We start from the raw sequence: 25,942 nt of genomic DNA, 5'->3' as shown, positions 1-25,942 counted from the left end.
TTTAGAAGAACTGTAGTGTAGGCTCAGACTAGCCTCACCCAACCAACCTCTGTATAGGTTGCAAGCTAGTTGAGTTAGGGCAAGTGCAGTTAGGAATATAGTGGTCCCTTATGTATTGTATTGTGAGGGTTAGGTTTCAGAACCCCCACAATAAGCAAAAATACTTCAAGTAGTGACCTTATATTTATTTTATTATTTATATATATATATATTAAACCCTCCCCACATGCTTATAAACCTTTATAAACCCTCCCCACATGCTTATAAATCTTCCTCACACTTATGTTGTTTATTTTACCGCAAAAATAATTAAAATAATAAATATATAAAAATATCTATATACTACAAAATCTTGTAATAGAACAAAACCTTCATGATACAAAATTAGATATATATAATTTAAATACCACTATACAGTGAGACCATGAGAAGTGAACCGCCATATGGTGAGGGACAGCTGTACAACGTTAGTGGGACCTCTTACTTCAGGGGTCTCTTGGTCAGAAGCTCAGTATGAGGAAAATAGCTCCTACTGCAGAATCTAATCTTTTAGCCACTGCTGGATACTCATATTTTATATCTCCCCAGCAAGGTGAGCAGCAGGTTCAGATTGAGTGAGGCTAACAGTCCCCTCTGCAGAAGGTCTTACAGATGATCAAATCCTGGCCTCAGACAGGAATACTGAGAGAGTTGTCTCCTGAGGCTCACTGTGCCTCCCTAGAAAGTGGTTAAACCCCTCTACCAGACTCAAAAATAGGCTCACATTTTAAATGTCCATGCCTCAAGCCTCTTTCTCTTCCCCCAGTGGAATCTAGCCCCACAGGGCAGGATAGCCAGCACCCAGGCTGGCGAACTATGGAGCTCCACACTATCCAATACACATGAGCCATGTGCAAATGTTGATCACAGAAAGCGGAACTTGCCTCAGTTGTGCCAGGTGTGAAGAGCCCTTCCTTCAGACACCCTACTAGGAGGGTTATTAGGCCCTGAACAATGCTTTTAGTGGCTTGCCACTATAAATGTTAGCCCTGGGCCTCTCTGGAAGAAATCTGGCACAAACAAGTGAGAGAGACTGCCCATGAATGACCCTCAGCAACCCTCTTGGAGTTACAAGCAATCCAGAATTTGTAGCTGCCTCTGCTGGGCCCATGTGCACATGCAAATACCAAGCTGCTCACCTAGGCTGGTTTTTATCCACACTGGGCCAGGGGGAAGTCCATTTAAAATGCCAAGGTTCTCTGAGTCACACTTTCTGCAGCCTCTGTCTGCTGGCTGCTTTTTGGGCTCAGACACTGAAATAACCTCTGGTAGAGTCTTGAACTTCGGGCAGTTCAGAGAATAAAAAGGGTGGTTATTGTGGCTGGGCCCCAAGTGTCAGTCTGTCCAGAATTTTTTCACATATCTCATTAGGGTGTGGCCCCAGCAATCCAATGGGCGTGGCTTCTGAGACTCAGAGATGTGGACTTTCTGCAGTGCAGACAGTTTCTACTGAATCTTATGTGAGGTGGAATCACCAGTCATAGACTTGGGAGTATGAGGGGGAAAGCTCTAGCCTCATCACAAGAAAACTGAGTCACTGATGCACCCCTGCTTCTGGCTGACTTCTCAGAAAGGTGCAGTCTCCATGGGTGGGGCAAGATGGATTCCCAAAGGCAGAGGTTGCTTTTTCCAAGGTTGATGCAGCTCAGAAGGAATTGCTCCACACAAGAAAGATGGTGACTATAGTATGAGAGAAAGACTCATTGCCAAGGTACCAGTCACTACCCCCTATTGTGTCTCTTCCTGAGCTACTGACTTCACACTCTCATGGAACTCTAATCCTCTCAACTTTCCCCTGCCAGAGCAACAGGTAAGTGACTGTGAAGGAAATTTTCTGCACTGACACTTTAAGATAGAGCCTGCATCTCTGAGAGCTCTGTCTTTCTTGCAGACAGAATCCTGGCTCTTTTCACTGCCAAATGCTGTATGAGTGTCTCTGCTAGTCTCTGGGGCTTTGAGGGGGGGAACCAGTCCTGGGGTTTAGACTCCCTTCCTCTGATGGTGAACATCCCTGCAGTGAGAGTCTCTCTGGACCCCTCAACCACTCACTCCTGGGCGTGGGGCAGCCTTTTCCATATCTTCACTCTTCCTACCAGTCTCAATGTGGCTTCTACTGTGATCCTTGATGATAGGCTCCTCTTTGTTTAGTTCAAAGTTGGTTTTTCAAGGTAGTTGTTCTTAAGTTAAGTTGTAATCCAATTTTGTCCTGGGAGGTGGCAGTTGGAAAGTCTGTCTACTCTGTTGCCATTTTGGAAATCCTTAAACTTGACGTATTATACTTAAAGAACAAAAATTTTAGGCTTTCTTGTCTTAGCAACAATTAATAAAAATATTATAATATTTATGAGATTCCAATTTCTATAATAAAAGGTGAACAAAAACAAAAGATTTTTTGTATAGTATTATAATACATTTTGGGATAATTTATGTCTAATTTGTATTATTAATGATATGACTGCTTTATGTTATTTACTTGCATAGCTCTAATCAGATAATTTTGCAAATTATCTATGTGTTCATAAAATTCATGTATATTAGTAAATCTTTCTGATGTTATCATACAAAAGTATAGTAGCACACATTATCAAAGTGGGTTGGAATACTGGAAATTACATTTATTTTATTTCTCTATTTATTTTATGTGTGACAGGGACAGAGATAGAGGAACAGATAGGGAAAGACAAAAAGGAACAAAGAGAGATGAGAAGAGTCAATTCTTTGTTGCGGCACCTTAGTTGTTCATTGACTGCTTTCTCATATGTGCCTTGACCATGGGGCTACAGCAGACAAAGTGACCCCTTGCTCAAGCCAGCGACCTTGGGCTCAAGCTGGTGAGCCTTGCTCAAAACAGATAAACCTGCGCTCAATCTGGCAACCTCAGGGTTTCTAACCTGGGTCCTCTGTGTCACAGTCGAATGCTCTATCCACTGTGCCATGCCCTGATCACGCTATTCTAGTCTTTAAAACTTATTATATGTCATGACATAATCTTTCAAGTACTTAAACTTTTTCTTTTGGAAGAAAGTCAACCTAGCTTTTAAAATGAAGAGTTTGATAGCTCTTTTCTATTACACATGAAGCCGAGACATGTGTTCACTTATGATAGGCTAAAAAATAACCTCCAATGTTGTTCATGCCCTAATTCCCAGAACCTATAAATATGTTGCCAAACATGACAAAAGGGTCATTAGATAACATTAAATTAAGGATCTTGTAATGGTAAGATTACTGGTGAGGCCAAGGTCATTATAAGAAGGGTCAGGAAAGTTAGAAAAGCCAAGGTGAAGTAGAAAGAAATAGCAGACTTGAGGACAGAAGCAGAAGTAAGAGAAAGAGATCCAATGATGTTATTAAATGCCTTGAAGACAGAGGAAGGTACAAACAAAACAAAACAATAAAAAAACAAGGAGTGCGGATGTCCTCTAAGAACTGAAAAAGGCAAGAAAACTGGTATACTCTTAAAGCATTCAGAAAAAATGCAGACTTGATGACACCTTAATTTTTAGATTCCAGACACCTATGGCAATAATAATATAAATTTTAGTTGTTTTAAGTCACTATTTTTGTGGTTATTTGATATAACAGTGTCAGGAATTTAATACATTAAGTACATGACTTTTCAACTTCCTATGTGCATATACTTAAACCAGGCACTCTGCTCAGTGAATGTTTTAATTCCAAACTATTCCTTTGCAGTTTGAAATTTCACCACTGATTCTATGTCTAGAAATCAAATTATTAGCTATATCAACAGGTAAAAATTAATACATTCTAATAAATGGGGAAAACCTATTAATGAAATGAAACTCTTTATTGAGGATTAATTTATTTTAAAAGAATGAAGACCAATTTATCTGAAATATGTATAATATTTCTATTATACATATTTGTTCTTACTCATGAACTAATGAGTGAGAATTTTAGTAACTAGGTAAAGAAAACTAAATCATTCAAACTGACCTACACATTAGGTTATAAATAAAAAATGAATTTGCCTTTTAATTGCTGTGTGTCTCATACCACATGCTTTGCTTATAATTAGTATTTAATTATTTGTCAAATAAATTTCAACCAAAAATTGAAAGCTAAAATAATTCAATACAAAGATGTTCTCTAATGTAAAACTTGTTTTTAAGAAGAAAATATTGTTAAAACTAATAATTTTCTTTAATGCAAAATTTTTTTTTCCTGAAGTTTGAAGTGGGGAGGCAGTCAGACAATCTCCTGACCAAGATTCACCCAGCATGCCTACCAGGAGGCGATGCTCTACCCATCTGGGGCATTGCTTCATTGTGGCTGGAGCCATTCTATCACCTGAGGCCATGGAGCTGTCCTTAGCACCCGGGCCAACCTCACTCCAGTGGTGCCTTGGCTGCAAGAGGAGGAGAGACAGAGAGAAAGGAGAGGGGAAAGGGTGGAAAAGCAGATGGCTGCTTCTCCTATGTGCTCTGGCTGGGAATCAAACCCAGGCCTTCCACAAACCCTGCCCATGCTCTACCACTGAGTCAACTGGTCAGGGCCAAAACTTTTTTTATTTTTTAACACAATATTAATATGCTGTGTTTCCTGATATAGATTACTGTTATTATCAATGGACCATTAGATTCATTTTATGAACCATTAAGTTTGCTAATGTTCTAAATATCATGGAATGAGAGCCTTATAAAATTCCCAAAAGGGGATTGATAATTTTAAAAAGAGGTGACCACTAAGGAAAAAAAAGCCTGGATAACACATAAATTTAGCCACAAAAGTCAAAGTTAAGTCAAAAAATGATCTGAATGAGATTACAACTTAATGTAGCACTGAACACTAAACCTGGAAGGAGCTGACTACAGGAAAAAAAAATCATCAAGCAAATTTTAAGTCCAAATTCAAGTGAATATTAAATGGAATATAGATGGTTTAACTCAAATGAATCTTTGATTCCAGATAAGTTTCAGGGATTCAGAGAACATTATGTTATATTTTCTGTGTATTTTGTTTTTATATGATATTTGGAAAGTAATCAGTGATCTAAAACAGCTCTTGAATAACAGGTTTAGATAACTTATGGATGCAACCTTTTTAAAAGAGATCACTTTTAAAATTACAATGATCTATTCACACAATCATAAAAGTGCTGACCACTTAAACTTAATTTCAATAGAAGTGCCAGAAATAAATGTGTTACACTAGGTTGATAGGTTCATAAATTAGATCTTTAAAATATGTTATATATTTGTATCCTTCCATTCTTATTTTTCATATCATGATCTAGATTCCCTATAATTTTACATGCTTGCTTTTGAAAATGTAGAGAAATATTTAAAAGTAAATATCTAGGTAATGTAGCTAAGATTTTTTTTGAAGTACCATGATATATGTAAAAGATTAACAGATATTTTGCATTGTATACACACATATATATATTTACATATACATGTATATTCTTTTAAATATAAAAATTGAAGTAGATGGCCCTGGTTGGTAAGCTCAGCAGTAGAGCATCAGCATGTGGATGTCCCGGGTTCAATTCCTGGCCAAGGCACACAGGAGAAGCTCCCATCTCCTTCTCCACCCTTCCCCCTCTCTTTCATCTCTATCTGTCTTTTCCTCTCCTGCAGTCAAGGTCCCATTGGAACAAAGTTGGCCTGGGTGCTGAGGATGGCTCCACGGCCTCCACCTCAGGTGCTAGAATGGCTCTGGTCATAATGGAGCAATGCCCTACATAGGCAGAGCATTACCCCATGGTGGGCATGCTGGATGGATTTTGGTTAGGCACATGGAGGAGTCTGCCTGTCTGCCTCCCCGCTTCTCACTTTGGAAAAATACAAAAATATATATATAAATAAATAAAAATTGAAGTAGAAAGAATGTAATAAACAAGCATATATCAATCATCCTTTTTTTTTTTTTTTGTATTTTTCTGAAGCTGGAAACGGGGAGAAACAGTCAGACAGACTCCGCATGCACCCGACTGGGATCCACCCGGCTCGCCCACCAGGGGCGATGCTCTGCCCACCAGGGGGCAATGCTCTGCCCCTCCGGGGCGTCACTCTGCCGCGACCAGAGCCACTCTAGCGCCTGGGGCAGAGGCCAAGGAGCCATCCCCAGCGCCCAGGCCATCTTTGTTCCAATGGAGCCTTGGCTGCGGGAGGGGAAGAGAGAGACAGAGAGGAAGGAGGGGGTGAGGTGGAGAAGCAAATGGGCGCTTCTCCTATGTGCCCTGGCAGGGAATCGAACCCGGGTCCCCCACACGCCAGGCCGACACTCTACCGCTGAGCCAACCGGCCAGGGCCAATCATCCTTTTTTAACTGATGGTTAATATTGTTTTATTTACACTCTGCCGACAGCTCTTTTCTCTGCATTATTTCATCATTATTATTATCCTCATCATTATATATCTTATCTGTGTATATTTTTGTAAGAGATGTTTTCTTGCTATTGATCTCATCTCTTTGATAGCCATAATTTATATTATATATGTTTTTCTTCTATTATTTTTTTAGTTGGGTACTTTTTACTGTTCTCTTAGTGTTTACTGTATGTATCATTGACTTTTTGCCATCTAATAAAAATTCATAATTTTAATAATTCTGAGAGGCTGGTAGAACTTTAGATCTTTTAATAATTGTTTTTTTGTCATGTTTATTCTTATTTTGATATATGTTTTTTTTTTCTTATATTATTTGAACTCTACAAAATATTGTCATTTTGTTTTGTTCTGTTGGTGTTTATTGTATTTACCTACGTATTTATCTTCTGTGATGGTCTTTATTTCTCCCATAATAGTCATATTTCTGTCTGAAAACATTTTCCTTCTACCAGAAAAACTGGGCTAACCTTTTAAAGTGTAAGTTTGCTGCGATTAAATTTCATTGATCATTGTTTCCTTAGAAAACTCTACTTCATTTTATCTTTTAACTGAGTGAATATTTCTAAATGTTTTTACTTTCTTTTGCCACTTTAAAGATGTCTATCATTGCCTACCAACTTTCAGTGTGTCCTTTTCTTTTCTTAAGTGAGAAGTGGGGAGGCAGAGAGACAGTCTCCCACATGCGCCTCAACTGGGATTCACCCAGTAAACCCCATATGGGGGATGCTCTGCCCATCTGTGGCCATTTCTTCATTGCTTGGCAACCAAGCTATTTTAGCTCCTGAGCCATCCACAGCACCTGGGGGCCAACTTGCTTCAACTGAGCCAGGGCTGGGGGAAGGGAAGAGAGAGATGGAAAGAGAGAAGGGAGAGAAGAAGCAGTAGAGAATCAGATAGTTGCTTCTTCTCTGTACCCTGATCCGGAATTGAACCTGAGACATCCACACACCAAGACAACACTACCTCGTAGCCAACTGATCAGGGCTTCAATGTTTCTGTTGAGTAGTCAGATATCATACTACTGGTCTTTTGAAACTGATGTGCTCTTTGTTGTGATTATTTTTAATCTATTTTTTAAAATTACACACCTATATGCTTAATTGTGGCTTTCTCTGATTTTGAAGTTTGTTAAGTTTTTGAATCTGAATTTTGATATATCTTATCAGTACTGAAAATTCTCAGTCATTGTCATTTCAAATATTATATCTGCCATATATTCTTTGCCTGCTTTAGGGATTCTATTACCACACAAATTAAATCATTTTAATAACCCATAATTCCTTTCTTTTTATGTATTAAAATCTTTTCTGCCTTTTACTTGGAGTATATATTTTTTTACCTGTCTTTGAGGTCATTGATCTTATATTTGCTATTAAAGCCATCCAATGAGTTCATTTTTTATATATTTTTTATTTTGACAGAGACAGGGAGAAACAGAGAGGAACGGATAGGGATAGACAGGCAGGAAAAAAGAGAAATGAGAAGTATCAATTTTTCATTGTAGCTCCTTAGTCTCCTTAGTTGTTCATTGGTTGGTTTATTATATGTACCTTGACCCAGGGGCTAGAGCAGAGTGAGTGACTCTTTTCTCAAGCCAGCAACCTTGGGCTCAAGCCAGGGAACTTGAGCTTCAAGCCAGCGACCTTTGGGCTTAAGTCAGAGACCATGGGTTATGTCTATGATCCAACGCTCAAGCCAGTTACCCTGTGCTCAAGCTAGTGAGCCCGAGCTCAAACCAAATGAATCTGCTTTGAACAGGGGGCTACAGCAGAATAATTGACCCATTGCTCAAGGCAGTGACCTTGAGCTTCAAGCCAGTGTTCTTTGTACTCAAGCCAGCAACCATGGAATCATGTCTATGATCCCTAATTCAAGCCAGCAACTCTCAAGCTGGTGAGTCCACGCTCAAGCCAGCTACCTCATGGTTTCAAACCAGGGTCCTCCACATCTCAGTTCAACACTCTGTTCACTGCACCACTACCTATCCAGACAATATATTTTCTGTTTTGAAAATCTCAATCTTAATACATCACAAGAACTCATGAACCCCCAAAAGTGAGCATTAGCTTCTCTTGGAAAAGTTCTCTTCTTTCTAGAATATTTGCTTTTCTCATCTTCAAAGAATCACAACTTTTTTATACCATGATATTATTAAATTTTAATTAAGAATTTTTTGGACTGAATTATATAAAATTTTTAATTTTTTTAGATTAGAAAAAATTGGCACTTCAGCCAACCATGGCTTGTCATTCTTTACTCATAAGCAAAGTTTTGACATCAAAGCATTTTTGTAGTATATATTTAATAAATATATAGCCTGAAAAACAATTTTATGTTTTAAATAAAATAAAATGATTAATATTTTTATATAACAAATCATTAACACATCTTTTATTATTCCTAAAGTTAGTGTTACATGTTGAATGTACAATAATTGGTAAAACAGTCTTGGCTCTTACCTTGATAAGCTTAAACCTTTAATTAGAAAGACATCTTTGTCCAAAGATTGACACAATGCATAGTTAAAAATTGTGCTTTGAGAAAAAAATTTATTGAGCTATGAAAATATATATAAAATGTATCTGATGTAGTCTAAAAAGTTTAGATCAAGCTTCTATGAGGAAGTGACTTTTAACCTCAGAATTAAAGTATGCATTAAGATAAAGCTAGAATTTAACATGTAAAGAAATGAAGTTTGAAAATGAAAGAATATTTGCCAAACAATGAAGGTACATTAGTGGAACAATAACTCATAATCTTGCAATAAAATAAGGCACATGAAGTTATAGGACCACCTTGAGTGTCATTTAATCTGGCTATTATGTACCAGAGTATGTTCCCGTAGAATTCTTCATCTAGCTCACACAGGAAAGGTAAATTGATGCCAACCATGGAAAAATAAGAAAACCTAGTATTTTAGACAGAGGGAATTATAAAGAAAACATGATAATCGTTTAAAGTGTTTGAAAATAAATTAATCAAAGACAACAGCCATTCAAGGGTTTTTATCAGGGAGTAGACACATTAGTTTCAGTTTTAAGGAGATGACTCTGAATATAAATGTGGTGAAAGATTTGGAAAGGAGAGAAGCCTATGCTCAAGGTGAGGTGGCTATTTCAGGAATGGAAGTGAATAATCAAAACTCCAGTCAGTATTGTGAGCAGTGATTATTCTGAGGAAGTTTAAAAGACTGATGAGTCAGGGCTTTTCATTTGATTTGACCTGGAGTTTGAGAGAGAAAAAGAAAATAGGAAGTAAGGTAGAACACTGCAGCTTATCAACTAAGGGAGAAAGATTGAAATATGATTTTGATAAAATCAATTTCTATTGAGAGTGAAATTTAAAACATAGCCTTCGTGAGCATTTGGCTATAGTTGTGCTGAAATAAAGGTCATTAACATTTACAAAGGTTAAAAAACAAAGAGATTCAGATGTATAAGATTAATCAAAGTGGATGTTGAAGTTACTCAGGTAGATAGGAATGGGAAAGATACACTAGGTAGAATGTCATTAAAAAAGTTTCGACCCTGGCTGGTTGGCTCAGTGGTAGAATGTTGGCCCAGCATGTGAATATCCCAGGTTTGATTCCAGGTTCGGGCACACAGGAGAAGTGACTATCTGCTTCTACACCCCTCCCCCTCCCCTCTCTCTCTTTCTCTCTATCTCTCTCCCTCTCTCTCTTCCCCTCCCACAGCCATGACTACATTGGAGCAAGTTGGCCCAGGCATTGAAGATGGCACTATGTCCTTGCTTCTGGTGCTGAAATGGCTCCAGTTGCAACAGAGCAATGGCCTCAGATGGGAGAGCATTGCCCCTTAGTGGGCTTGTTAGGTGAATCCCAGGCAGGTGCATATGGGAGTCTGTCTCTGCCTCCCCACTTTTCATTTAAAAGAAATACAAAAAAAAAAAAAAAGTACAGAAGGTGTAAAAATTTTAATCAGATAAAAGTGTTGTAGACAGGAGTGATGCATGAATTATCCTTTAGTCAGAAGATGATATCAGACATCACTTTTACCATGTTAATTCTATTTACAGTTATTTATATGTTATTTGTATTTTTACTTGTATATACTTCCACTTTTGTTTAGATATTATAAATACAGAAAATGTACTGGCCAAAAAAATAGATCACAAGAGCAACAGGAGAGTAGTTTGAATAAGACTCTTCTTCATTTTACCTTGGGGAAGGAAGTGGATGGATACTAGCTTTGACAAAAATGTTCTTTCCTGTGCTTATGAGATATATATTTACTGATGAAGTCAGAAAAGTTGTTGATTTTAGTTAAATGGTACTACATTAAAAAACTTGGACTTTAAAAATAGTACAGAAAATCAAAGGAAGGAATATAAGGCATCTTGACAATATTTAAAACCCATCTTAACCATAAGTATATATTAGGGGAATATAAATGATTTTAAAATTATTTTACATTTATTCAAAGTAAAAATAAAAATTTTTCATTTTTCTAGAAAAATGTTCTTTCCTAAAAGAGCATTTTTGAAAATAAAGAATGTGAAGATTTGGTATTTTTTGCTTACCTGATCCTGTGAAAAGGATATTCAGATATACAACCCAGGAAAAAAAAATCCCCAAGTGTATAAGAGGTTAAGGAAACCGTGACATCTACAGCTGCAATATTGAAGAGTTATGAGTGATTTCCATCAGAAACCAAATACATCTATTCATCTTCAGTCTGAAAAGCAGGATCCCAGCTGCCACTTATGTGATTGTATCCTATCTAAAGAATGCTATCAAAATCTTCGTTACTGTAATGAGACTGGAAAAACCTGCTGTAGCTAGCTCAGAAAAAAAAAGTTATCTCATACACAAGTGATGTATAAATTTAGATTGTGTAAAGCAATTTCTTTTGTGAGGACAGATCAGAACTTGAGGGCCATATATATTTCTCCTTTGGATCATAGATTTTTTTTTTTCCTGTGACAGGGTATATAAATGAGAAAAGGTAAAGATAGAAATGTTATCTGATGTCTTGCAAATCTCTATGTCATTTCCTATATATTTATTAAGTTTCACCTGGGTCTTGCACATATAATTACACTCTGTCTACCAATAAAATATCTGTGTGTTTCTTTTCCCAAATCTGATTATTCTCTAATTACCTTCAAGAGCAAGGTTCATAGTCACTTTTTACAAGAAGCATCTCTGCCTTTATCCTATGGAGCCAGACTAGAATACAGTTGATATTAGATATTAGCAACTAGTATTAATTATTGAAATAATTATAAACACAGGTTGAGGTTATAATTCCAGTCAAGCCAGACATGGAGAACTGCAAAAACTTGAGGTTGTCAAAATAAGAAGGCAAAATTATAAGGTAGAAAATATAAAAATGTCTAAACGAAGTCTCTGGTCCCCTGAGTGAGACATTTTAAAACTCTATTACTCTGGCCAACTCTGTGAAATGTACATGAACTCGCAGCTTACACTGAAGAATTCTGTTCTCTGATTTCAACCAATGCTTCACAAACTTTGTCTATTAGTTTTTAATTAAGCTTTCACTAGTTTGCAAAAGAAAAATTATGAATAAAAGAGTATAAATATGATTAGTTTATTTATAAAGCAATATTTATTCAAAGACTGTTGTGTGTTTAGAGATTATGCCCTACCTACATTTGTGGTAATAGCAAGTGATTATTTTTTTTTTCCCTTTGCATTTTTCTGAAGCTGGAAACAGGGAGAGACAGTCAGACAGACTCCCGCATGCGCCTGACCGGGATCCACCTGGCACACCCACCAGGGGGCGATGCTCTGCCCCTCCGGGGCGTCGCCCTGTTGCGACCAGAGCCACTCTAGCGCCTGGGGCAGTGGCCAAGGAGCCATCCCCAGCGCCCGGGCCATCTTTGCTCCAATGGAGCCTCGGCTGCGGGAGGGGAAGAGAGAGACAGAGAGGAAGGAGAGGGGGAGGGGTGGAGAAGCAGATGGGCACTTCTCCTGTGTGCCCTGGCCGGGAATCCAACCCGGGACCTCTGCATGCCAGGCCGACGCTCTACCACTGAGCCAACTGGCCAGGGCAGCAAGTGATTATTTGAACTTATTTGTTTTGCTTGTTTTTATTTATTCTACAAATTAAGTATCAGAAATTACATTTTAGTTTATTGATCTTTCTCCCCAGGTTTTTAATAATTTAAGGACTGTAATGCCACTTAGTTTCTTTGTAGATAAAATTCTTTCTCTCTTTTTTTTTTCTTTTATGAAGTGAGAGTCTGGGAGGTAGGGAGGAAGAAAGACAGACTCCCACATGCACCCCGACTGGGTTCTACCCAGCAAACCCCCAGGGTGATCCTCTGTTCATCTGAGGCCACTGCTCTGTTGCTCAGCAACCAAGCTATTTCAGTACCTGAGGCAAGGCATGGAGCCATCCTCAGCGCCCAGGCTAAACTGCTCAAACCATTTGAGCCATGGCTATGAGAGGAGAGGAGAGAGAGAGAAAGAAAGAGAGAAGAGAAGCAGAAGGTAGAGGGGTGGAGAAGCAGATTGACACTTCTCCTGTGTGCCCTGACCAGAATCAAACCTGGGACTTGCACATGTGGTCCAATGCTCTACCGGTGAGAACAACTGGCCAGGGCCAAAAATTCTCTTACTGATAAGGGGATATCCAAAAATTTAGTAACTGTAAAACACCTCAATTTCTCAAAAAAAATTTTTAATCTTTGTTCTTTCATTGATTCCCTCAAAAACATTAATAAATTTTACAATATACTTGACACCATCCTAGCTATATAGATTAAAAAGCCAAACAAGTTTCCTTCTCTGACATGCTTAAATCCTACTTTAGGGACAATAAACATATAAATTGAATAACCAATTTATATATAATTTGTACATAAAACAGTATATGTATGGTATGCATATATTAAAATACAATTATATTGTATTCACTGAGTAGGTATTTATACTTAGATGACTATAGAAAACCTTTCTGAGAGGAAACATTTAGGTTAAGACATGACAAGTAGATGCCAGCTTTAACAAAAACCTGTTTTATGAATATGGAAGAGTAGTTGGAAAACGTCATAAGGGCACATTCTATGTAGGATGACTGATGCCCTCTGGGGTTGTGCAGTGCTGCAGGGCTGATTCAAACACAGAAAGGCTGGTTTGCTTTAAAAAAAAAGTAGGCAAGACTAGGAGAAAAAGAGTAGGTTATGGTCACAGAAAGAGAGCATGGATTGTAAAATCAGTTCCAAAACACTAAGACTCCTCAATTATCTTTCATTCAATAATAGCTTATATGTATCGTTAACTCATTTGATTCTCAGAATGACATTAATATATTTATTTTTAAAACCTCCATTTTACAGATATTGAACTCAAGCACAGTAATTTGTGTTTCATCACACAGATAATAAATAAATACCAGTATGTCAGCACATGCAACCTAAATCTAAGCTCTTAAGTAGGATATTCCACTTGATAGGTTGCTTGCACTTATTTCATGATGACACCATAGAAAAGATGCATGTCTTAACTCATAAAATTAAATTCTATTTAAAGATAATGCATTTGTTAAAAATACTATACAAATGACTTGAAGACTAAAATGTGTTTACCAACACAGTGCTAAGAACTGGAACTTTATGTTTTAGTCCATACATAGTAATGATGAAGTAATAGTGATTCAAACAAGTGGGGATAGCCATAATCTATAATATCTCTGGCAACAGCAACAAGGAAGCCACCTTCCTGCAGCAGTAGGGCAGTCCTGATAAAGGCTAGATGTGTTGGCAGATCAAGCTGCCATTTGGTGTTTGGCAGCTGCAAGGTTTCCTTCACCAAAACTGCTCTGCAGTGTGATTTAGGAGGCGGTTTCTGTGTGTACAACTGGATGCTGTGGCCCAGCCAGAAATTTTGAGAGTTGTCCAGTATTCTCTAATAAAGTTTTGATCCATTTTCCTCAGCCAGGTGGGAATCAGTTTATGTCAAACAAAACACTCTGATAAAAAGTTACTTAATGCTTTTGCTTTATGAGTCTCATGATATCCATATTGTGTGACGATGTCTGGAGAAGATACACATTTCTGTATAATTTTAATTTGATTTTTCTTTTAATTTTTTACTTATTATCATTATAAATAAAAACATAAAATATGGATAGAGTCTTTTTTAATAGTAAAACAAACTCACGTACCTTTATCCAGCTTACAAAATAAAAAAGGAAATTAGCTGTTCTTTGTGTGCCCTTAAACATTTTTACCATCTCTCTCTACACAATGCAAACACCACTGAATATGTATACATATATATAATATAGTCTAGTATTTATATATTCTGACATATATTTAATAAATTTATTCTGATATATATATGTTGATTTTTAGCATATTTGAAAAATATATATCTGACTTTTGAAAATTAACAGAGAGATAAAGCTTCCTGACTGGATATTATAATTACATTAGGTTTTGAAAACTAAAATCCATTTAATTTTAAAATGCAGATTCCTCAAGCACAGTCCATAAACCTACAATTCCTTAAGTGCAATCTAGAAACTGTAAATCAGAATCTTTGTTATTGGGAACTTCTATTTTATTTTATTTATTTTTTGTACTTTTTTATTATTTATTTTAATTTATTGTGTTTACATAGATTCTAGTGTTGCCCCGAATGCATCCCCCCTCCCCTGTATTCCCCTCAACATCTCCCTTGTTCCCTTCCCCATAGCACCCTCCCCCCTTTCCTTCAGCTTTATCCCATCCTATCATCTTCTTTCCCTCTGTCCTCTTCTCCTCTGGTCCCTTTGATCCCTCCTCTGTCTCAATTCTGTTCCAGGGAACTTCTATTTTAAATACTATTGATCTTTTCTACTGTAGTATTCTCAATATGTATCTCTCTTCCCTCTTTTCTCTCTCTCTTTGTACCAATTTCTTCCCAAGTTTCTTTACACATGCTCAAGGTTCTCCCAAATTATAAAAGACCTCATTATTATTTTTTCTTTTTACCATCAAAATAATTCAAAAGACAAATTTATCTAAATTTTCTTTCTTTATCATTACCTAACATTATTACTCACCATATTAGCATTAGCCCTCATTACTCACAAATGCTGTACTAAATTTCATCAATGCTTTATATTTTTCATCATACAGCTCTTTTCTTGGTTAAATTTATTTCTAGGGTTTTTTTTGATACTATTATAAATGGGATTGTTTTCTTAATTTCTCTTTCTTGTAGTACAGTTTTATATAAACACAACTGATTTTTGCTTATTCATTTTGTATTCATTAACTTTATTGAATTCATTTATTAGTTCTAATAGTTTTTTCATAAAATTTTTAGGATCTTCTTTATATAAGATTGTATCATATATACACAAGTCTCTGCAAATAAAGGGAATTTTATATTTTTCTTTCTGATTTGTAGGTCTTTTTTTTTTCTCTTGCCTAACTTATTTGTGAATTATAACAACCTCAATAAAGTTCATCCTTCTCTTTCTTTCTAAAATATTCTTACTTTTCAAAACCATTCCTTATCATTTATTACTACTTCAAAACAATTTCATTAATTACTTTTCTTTTTATTTGCATACATAAGCTATGTACTAATACCTTAATTTATATTAACATCCTAATGACTTTCTTCCTGAAATCCAGTTGCTTAATAACTCCATCCCAATGTGAAATAAGCATTTGCAGCTCAGCATGTCTGAAACTGAAATCATTTTCTTCTTACTGAAGCCAATGCTTTACCTTAGTTGTTGTATTTGTTTCTTGTTTGAATGTATGAACTTCTTTCTACCATTAAAAATAAATGTTACAAAAAAATGTTAAATATACTCTCTTCCATTTTTTTATTTTTAGAATTCATGTGCCTAAATTGATCTAAATTCTGTCTGTCCTTTCTATTTTAACTGCATAAATCCATTCTCACCTTTGTGGGTTACCACAATATCATAGTTTCCAAACAGAGCTTCTTAGCTGAAATCTGGCTTCTCTTAAATTCATATTCGATACAGCCATGTCAGTTACCTTTCCAAAATAAATATGTGAGATTTCTGTGTTTATTGTTTGTACTCCATCATTTAGTCACTGCCCAAATTACAATTTGTCTTTTCCAGGTAGTTCAGTTTATTAGAGTCTTGTTCGATATGTCAACGTTGAGGCTGAGATCCCTGTTCAGGGCACATACAAGAATCAACCAATGACACATGAATTAGTGGAACAACAAATTGATCTCTCTTATCTATCTATCTTTATCTCTCTTTCTCTTCTTCTCTCTCTTTAAAAGTCAATAAATTTTAAAAAATTTAATTGCCTTCTAATACAACATCTCATACAGTCTACTTAAGTCTATAGCCATTAACCTAACTTGATTCTGTCTACTAGGTGCAGACTTTTTCTTTTTTCGGAAATACTTTTTTTCCAAAACCAGTCCTTACCCTTTATTACTATCTATACAAAATTTCAACTCACTACTTTAAATACCTTAACACCATCATCATCCTAATTTCTACCATTAAAACATGTATTCACAATAATATGTTAAGCATTCAATATATTAATACATTATATTACTGTGTTAATGTTAGAGTTGACAAAATTGCAGGTTAAAAGATCAAATAACTTACCTAATATAAAATGTAGATGAAGTAAGAACGGCATAAATTTCAAATTCTTTTTGATTTCACAATCTATTATACTACTTGATTTAAAATGTCATTTTTCTATTTTTCATATAGATCTGTTATTACATATATCACATAATATTGCATGTATCTGTTTCCATAAATATTATTTTAGTCCATCATTACTGATTATTTCCTTACAATGTAGATTATAAGATATTGTGAAAATATTTATGAATATATCTGTATATCTAAAACCTGGTGAATTTTCTCTCAATAGCTATATCACACATAGGTGTGATATAGAATATAGAAACAACAGGCCCTGGCTGGTTAGCTCAGTGGTAGAGCATCGGCCCAGCATGTGGAAGTCCTGTGTTCAATTCCCGGCCAGAGCACACAGGAGAAACACCCATCTGCTTCTTCACACTTCCTCCTCTTCTCTCTCTCTCTCTTTTTCCCTCCTGCAGCCAAGGCTCCATTGGAGCAACTGAGTTGGCCCGGGCACTGAGGATGGCTCTATGGCCTCTGCCTCAGGTGCTAGAATGGCTCTACTTGCAAAGGAGCAATGCGCCAGATGGGCAGAGCATTGCCCCCTGGTGGGCTTGCCAGGTGGTTGCCATTTAGGCGCATGCGCAAGTCTGTCTCTCTGCCTCCCTGCTCTTACTTCAGAAAAACACACACATGCACACAGAAAATGAAAACAGAAACAACATAGAAAATATAAACAAAAATTACAGATGTATGGAAAGCATATATGTATGAAAAATGTTATAAAAATATAAGTATACTCAAAATCAATTTATATTCCAATTTATTTTAATATTATTTTGAGGATTTTCTTTTAAATTAACAAATATAGGAAACTTTACATAGAATATTGTGAGAAAATTCAATAATATAAGAAAAAGTAAATCCTATTTGTATATATATTAGAGAATGTTATTATAAACCAGAATAAAAATATACTGACATAATACTAACAATAGATCACAGAAACAGGAAAATAGATATACATAAGCAATATTATCTACTATGTAATTTTTATCTTAAACTCATAAAAAAGTAATTTTTAAAAATAGCTTTAGTGGAGTGACATCAGAGAAATGGCGCCATGATGGGTGCTTTCCCTGAAATTTCAACAATTTTAACAACTAGAGACAGAAAAACAATCCCAGGATCATCCAAAATACACATACATCAAACAAAGGTACGATTGGGCGAAAAGGTGGCTGAATATATAATCCACTCTGAAGGAAATAAGACAGAGAACAGAGTATTCCGCTTTCCTCACTGATCTGAGGAAAGGCTGCTTTCACTTGGAACTGAGATGGAGGGAGGGCTGGGGGTGTAGAAAAAGCTGGGCTAGGGAAGAAGTTCATACCGAGGATAGAGTGTGCCCACGGCTCAGCCAACATCGACCTAACACCAGCAGCACACCCCAGTATAGGTGGGTGAGCAGTTGCCTTGTTTACTCCCGGTATCCTGGTCAGTGAGCATGAGCAGTGTGTGAGTGGTTCCACCTGGTGCTTCAGGCATGGGTGCCTGTGTTCCCAGACAGAAGGGCTGAGTTGGAGACTGTCAGCAGTGGCCTTCTGCGTGGGCTGTGATCAGAGTTTTTGTATAATCCCCATCTCCCCAAACAATGGTGCATGGGAAGTGCTCTAGAGTTGACTTCCCTATGCCCGACCTTTCCGGGCGGGGCACCTCCACTGGCCATACAGGCTAACAAAGCAAATCCTCATGGAAGAGAGCTGTGGAAGTGGTGGGGGGAAGAGCGCGCAGGCATCTTGCAGGCAGCCTTTGTAGAGCAGACCCGCAGAACGCTGAAAGGAGCCTAATCCATAGTCTGCTCACTGCCCTGCCAGTTTACGCTGGTGGCTTTGGCTGTCAAAGCCTTCTTTCCCAGGCCTGTGATTTAAGCAGACCCAGAGGAGGAACTTGATAGTTCTCAGGGCCTCTTGCTCTGCAGGCAGTGGCTGGGGCAACTTCCAGCCAGCCAATAGAGGTTAAAAAGCACAGTCCCACAGAACACACCTCAGAGAACACTGCAGAAGTTGGGCAGGCTAGGATATAGGTTTCCCAACAAGGAAGAAGCCAGTGGAGAGCAGACTTGTGGAATGTTGAGGCAAATTTAACTAGACATACCCACAGAACCTTAGAAAGGAGCCTGTCCAGAAGTCGGCTCACTCCCCTGCCTGCTTAAGCTGGTGGCTCTGATTAGCAGAGCTTTCATACCCAGGACTGTGCTTTCAATGAACTTAGAGGAGGGACTTTTCAGCTTTCAGGGCCTCTTGCTCTGCAGGCAGTGACTGGGGCATCTTCCTGGCAGCCAATACAGGTTACAAAGTGCAAAACGCCTGGGGAGAGTAGACTCGCAGAAAGCTGAGGCATGCTAGGCATGCCTGGAGGATCACAGAAAGACACCTGAAAAGCAATCAGCTCGCAGCCCTGCCTGATTACACTGGCAGCTCTGGCTGAGAAAGCCTTACCCAGAAACTTGCTTTAAGTGGGGATAAAAGAGGGATTTGGCAGCTCTTAGAGCCACTTGCTCTCCAGGCACTGGCTGGAACAACTTCACAGCTGGGTCCTCAGGTTGTGGTTCAGGAAGGAGAGATCTGGGGAGAGGCTCTGGGAAAATGAACTCTCTCATTGTCGGATCCTGCAAATGCTAACAATCCCAGCCTACCAATGGGACTGAGTCATAGTTTATGTCATCAGCATAGCAACTCATCAACTGCAAATCTCTGCCTAAGAGTACCACAGGGGCAGAGCCTGGGGTACAGTGCCACCAACCAAAAAGAGAGAGAAGAAAGAAAAAGGAAGAAGATAACCTCTCAAAACCAGGAAAAATCCACAGTCTTTTTTAACTTTTTCCAATTTTTTTATTTCATTTTTTATCTTACTTTTCTTCCACCTTTGTCATTTTATCCTCTTCATTTTTCTTTTCATTTTGAACTTTAGTATCCATAGGTATTAAATTATCCATTCTTTTTTTTATGAGGGTTACATTCCAAAAATGTTAACTCTCTTATTTCTTTTCTTTTTTTCTTTTATTTTATTTTCTCTCTTTTCTCTCTTTCTCTTTAACTTTTTCTCTCATTTGATCCTCACTCACAAACAAATTATTTTTTTCTGTATTCAAATTTTTTCTTTGTGGCATTTTGTATGATTTTACTTCTCTTTTCATATCATTAGCATTTCCCCCAACTCCGGCTCTCCATTCTAAGTAGTTTTTGTTCTATTTAATACAATAGAATTTTCATTTTTCACTTTATTTTTTTCTTCTCTTTTTCCTTTCTTCTTCTTTTCTCTTTCACTAGATCTCTCATTCGACTGTCATTTATAAATTATTTTATACTTGATCCAAATTTTTCCTTGTAGCATTTTGTGGGTTCTTACCTCTTTTTTTTTTTTGCCTCCTTATAACTTCTCCTCAACTCAGGCCCTTTGTTCTATGCAGCTTTTTTGTTCCACTTAGAACAATAGAATTTTCAGTTTTTACTGTACTTTCTCAAAAAATTTGTTTTTTTATTTATCTTTATTTTTTAATCAACTCTAGTTAGTGTTATTAACAATACCACTCTCAAATGCCATTAAGGAAAAGGAAATAAAATATCATGGATACAAAAGACAGAGATGTAGCTCAGATAGATGAGAAAAAAATCTATAGAAAAAAATTTCAATAGCTTGGAAACCTTGGAGATAAATGACAGATAATTTAAAATTGAAGTCCTAAAAGTACTCAGAGATATACAAGAAAGCACAGAAAGGCAGTTCAGGGAGCTCAAAAAAACAATTCAAAGAAGAAAAAAAATACATCACCAAGGAAATTAAAACTTTAAAAATGAATCAAACAGAGATGAAAAACTCAATTCATGAACTGAAAAATGAGGTAATAAGCTTAGCTAATAGAACAGGCCAGATAGACGAGAGAATTAGTGACATAGAAAAAAGGCAACTAGAGGCACTACAGAGAGAAGAGGAGAGAGATTCATGAATTAATAAAAATGAGAAAGCCCTACAGGAATTGTCTGACTCCATCAAAAAGAGCAACATAAGAATAATGAGTATATCAAAAGGAGAAGAGAGAGAAAATGGAATGGACAACACATTCAGACAAATAATAGACAAGAACTTCTCAAGCCCGTGGAAAGAATTAAAGCCTCAAATTAAAAAAGCAAACAGAACACTGAGTTATCTTAACCCTAACAAACTTACTCAAAGCACATCATAATGAAATTGGCACAAACCAATGACAAAGAAAAAATTCTCAAGGCAGTCAGGGAAAAGAAGAATACAACATATGAAGGAAGGCCCATTAGATTATCATCAGATTTCTTAGCAGAAACTCTACAAACTAAAAGAGAGTGAACCCCAATATTAAAAGTTCTAAAAGAGAAAAAATTCCACCAAGAATACTATACCCATCAAAGCTATCCTTCAAATAGGAAGGAGAAATAAAAACATACAAAGATTCAGAAAATAATGAGGAAATTTATCACCAGAAAACCCCCACTTCAGGAAATATTAAAAGGGGTTTTCCAAACAGACACAAAGAACAAAACAAAACTACAAGTAAAAGCTCCATTAAGATCACAATAAAAGTAAGTTTAATCTATGCCAACAAAAACAAAAAAGGAAAGAGGACAAAGATTAACAGTAGCAAAGGAGGATGGAGTGCAGAAATACTCATGAGATAATGTAATACAGTGAACATGATATGTACCCTTTCCATTATTTAATGGTAACCACCCCTGAAAAAACCACCACAGAAGCACATGGCTTGAAAAAAGAAGTAACAGAGGAAAGAAGTATGGATTACAACCAAACAAAAACAAATGATAGAAAAACAAAAGAGAAGAATCAAACAAGATACAAAATTATCAGAAAACAAATTATAAAATGGCAATAGGAAACTGTCAAGTGTCAATAATTATACTAAATGTAAATGGATTGAATTCACCAATAAGAAGACACAGAGTAGCAGAATGGATTAAAAAAGAAAATCCAACTCTATGCTGCCTACAAGAAACACATCTCAGCTACCAGGATAAAAAAAAAAATTCAAAGTGAAATGTTGGAAAACAATACTCCAAGCAAATAACATTACAAAAAAAAAACAGGTGTAGCAATACTCATGTCTAACAATGCTGATTACAAGACAGCAAAAGTAATCAGAGACGAAGATGGTCATTTCATAATGATAAAGGGATATTGAATCAAGAATATAAAACATTTCTTAATATATATGCACCAAACCAAAAAGCACCAAAATATATAAGACAGCTACTGACTGACCTAAAAGCAAAAACTGACAAAAATACAATCATACTTGGAGACCTCAATACACCGCTGATGGCTATAGATCGTTCATCCAAACAGAAAATTAATAAAGAAATATTGGCCTTAAACACTAGAACAATTGGATATGATAGACATGTACAGGATATTTCATCCTGAAATGCCAGAGTATACATTTTTCTCTAGTGTACATGGAACATTCTCAAGAACTGACCATATGTTGGGCCACAAAAATAACATCAACAAATTCAGAATGATTGAAATTATACCAAGCATATTCTCTGATCATAAAGCCTTGAAACTAAAATTCAACTGCAAAAAAGAGGTAAACAAACACACAAAAGTGTGGAAACTAAACAACATACTTTTAAAAATGAGGGGGTGAAAGAAGAAATAAAAGCACAGATAAAAAGTTATATACAGACAAACAAAAATAACAATATGACATATCAGAATCTCAGGGATGCAGCAAAAGCATTAATAAGAGGGAAGTTCATATCATTACAGGTCTGTATGAACAAACAAGAGAGAGCCAAAGTAAACCACTTAAATTCACATCTTAAAGAACTAGAAAAAGAAGAACAAAGGCAACCAAAAAGCAGCAGAGAAGAAATAATAAAAATCAGAGCAGAAATAAACAAAATAGAGAACAGAAAACTATAGAAAAAATTAATAAAACAAGGAGCTGTTTCTTTGAAAACGTCAACAAAATTGACAAACCTTTGGCAAGACTCACTAAGGAAAAAAGAGAAAGGACTCATATAAATAAAATCCAAAATGAAAGAGGAGAAACCACCACAGATATTATAGATATACAAAGAATTATTGTAGAATACTATGAAAAACTATATGCCACCAAATTTAACAATTTGAAAAAAATGAATAGATTCCTAGAACTATACAATCTTCCTAGACTGAGTCATGAAGAAGCAGAAAGTCTAAACAGACCCATAAGCAGGGAGGAAATAGGAACAACTATCAAAAACCTCCCCCAAAATAAAAGTCCAATGCCAGACAAATACACTGGTGAATTCTATCAAACATTAAAAAGATACTTGGTTCCTATTCTACTCAAAGTCTTCCAAAAAATTGAAGAAAAAGCAATACTCCCAAACATATTTTATGTGGGCAACATAACCCTCATACTGAAACCTAGTAAGAACCACAGAAAAAAAGAAAACTATAGTACAATATCTCTAATGAATACAGATGCTACAATGTTAAACTAAATACTAACAAATTGAATAGAACAACACATTATAAAACAATTCATTATGATCAAGTGGGATTCAACCCAGAACCACAAAGGATGATTCAACATACATAAAATGGTTAACACAAGGATCAGGAACCTATGGCTCACAAGTCAGAGGTGGCTCTCTTGATGGCTGTATCTGGCTTACAGACAAATCTTGAATAAAAAATAATAATAACGTTAAAAATATAAAACATTCTTATGTATTACAATCAATTCATTTCCTACTGCTCTTGCTCATGGTTGCTGGTGATTGCTGGAGCCAATCACAGCTGTCCTCCGGGACAACACCAAATTTTTATTGAATAATGCTTAATGTACACAGGTTGTGGTGTTCATGGCTCTCTCAGCCAAAATGTTTCCCAACCCCTGGGTTAATGTAATACACCATATCAACAAAACAAAGAACAAAAACTATATGATCCTATCAATAGATGCAGAAAAGGCATTTGATAAAATATAACATTATTTTATGTTTAAAACACTCAACAAAATGGGTATAGAAGAAAAATATTTCAACATAATAAAATCCATCTATGATAAACCATCAGCTAACATCATATTAAATGGCATAAAACTGAGGACTTTTCTCCTAAAATCAGGAACAAGAGAAGGTTTTCCACTCCCTCCTCTTTTATTCAATTTAGAGCTAGAAGTTCTAGCCAGAGCAATCAGACAAAAAAAGAAATAAAAGGAATTCATATTAGGGAAGTAGAAGAAAAGGTTTCATTTTTTGCAGATGATACAATCTTATATATCGAAACCCCCAAAGATTCCACACACACACAAAAAAAAAAACTACTAGAAACCATAAACCAATACAGTAAGGTCGCAGGATACAAAATTAATATATAGAAGTCCATTGCCTTCCTATATGCCAACAATGAAACATCAGAAAACAAACTAAAAAAAAATCCCCTTCATGATTGCAACAAAAAAAAATAAAATACCTAGGAATATACATAACAAAGAATGTAAAGGACCTATATAATGAAAACTACAAAACATTGTTAAGAAAAATTGAAAGATACAATGAATGGAAAAATATTCTTATTCTTGGATAGGAAGAATAAATATAGTAAAAAAGACTGTATTACCCAAAGCGATATACAAATTTAATGCAATTCCCATCAAAATTCCAATGTCATTTTTTAAAGAAATGGAACAAAAAATCATCAGGTTTATATGAAACTATAAAGAACCCCGAATAGCCAAAGCAATCCTAAGGAAAAAGAAGGAAGCTGGAGGCATTATAATACCTGACTTCAAATTATATTATAGAGCCACGGCAATCAAAACAGCACGGTACTGGCAGAAAAATAGACACTCAGACCAATGCAACAGAATAGAAAGGCAAGAAATAAAACTACATATAGGCCCTGGCTGGTTGGCTCAGTGGTAGAGCATCGGACTGGAGTGCAGGAGTCCCGGGTTCAATTCCCTGCCAGGGCATACAGGAGAAGCACGCATCTGCTTCTCCACCCCTCCCCTTCTCCTTCCTCTCTGTCTCTCTCTTCCCCTCCTGCAGCCAAGGCTCCATTAGAGCAAAGTTGGCCTGGGCGCTGAGGATGGCTCCATGGCCTCTGCCTCAGGCACTAGAATGGCTCTAGCTGCAACTGAGCGATGCCCCAGATGGGCAGAGCATCACCCCCTGGTGGGCATGCCAGGTCGATCCCGGTCGGGCGCATGCGGGAGTCTGTCTGACTGCCTCCCCGTTTCCAACTTCAGAAAAATACAAACAAACAAACAACAAAAAAAAAAACACAAATAATTTTTGATAAAGGGGCCAAAACACACAATGGAGAAAGAAAAGCCTGTTCAACAAATGGTGCTGGGAAAACTGGAAAGCCACATGCAAAAGAATGAAACTCGATGACAGTTTATTCCCTTGTACTAAAATTAATTCAAAATGGATCAAAGACCTAAATGTAAGACCTGAAACAATAAATTACATAGAAGAAAACATAGGTACTATACTCAGGGACCTTGGTTATAAAGAGCACTTTATGAATTTGACTCCAAAGGCAAGGGAAGTGAAGGTAATGATAAATAAATGGGACTACAACAGAATAAGTAGCTTTTGCACAGCAAGAGAAACTGACAACAAAATAAACAGACAGCCAACTAAATGGCTGATGATATTTTCAAACAACAGCACAGATAAGGACCTAATATCCAAAATATACAAAGAACTACAAAACTCAACAACAAACAATCAAACAGTCCAATAAAAAATATGGGAAGAGGACATAAACAGACACTTCTCTCAGGAAGAAATACAAATGGCCAACAGATATATGAAAAGATGCTCATCTTCACTAGCTATTAGAGAAATACAAATCTAAACTACAATGAGATATCACCTCACGCCTGTTAGATTAGCTAATTATCAACAAGACAGG

Source organism: Saccopteryx leptura, chromosome 8 (genome assembly GCF_036850995.1).
Source record: "Saccopteryx leptura isolate mSacLep1 chromosome 8, mSacLep1_pri_phased_curated, whole genome shotgun sequence".
In the NCBI taxonomy this organism is placed as follows: domain Eukaryota; kingdom Metazoa; phylum Chordata; class Mammalia; order Chiroptera; family Emballonuridae; genus Saccopteryx; species Saccopteryx leptura.
This window is presented reverse-complemented; position numbering follows the sequence as displayed.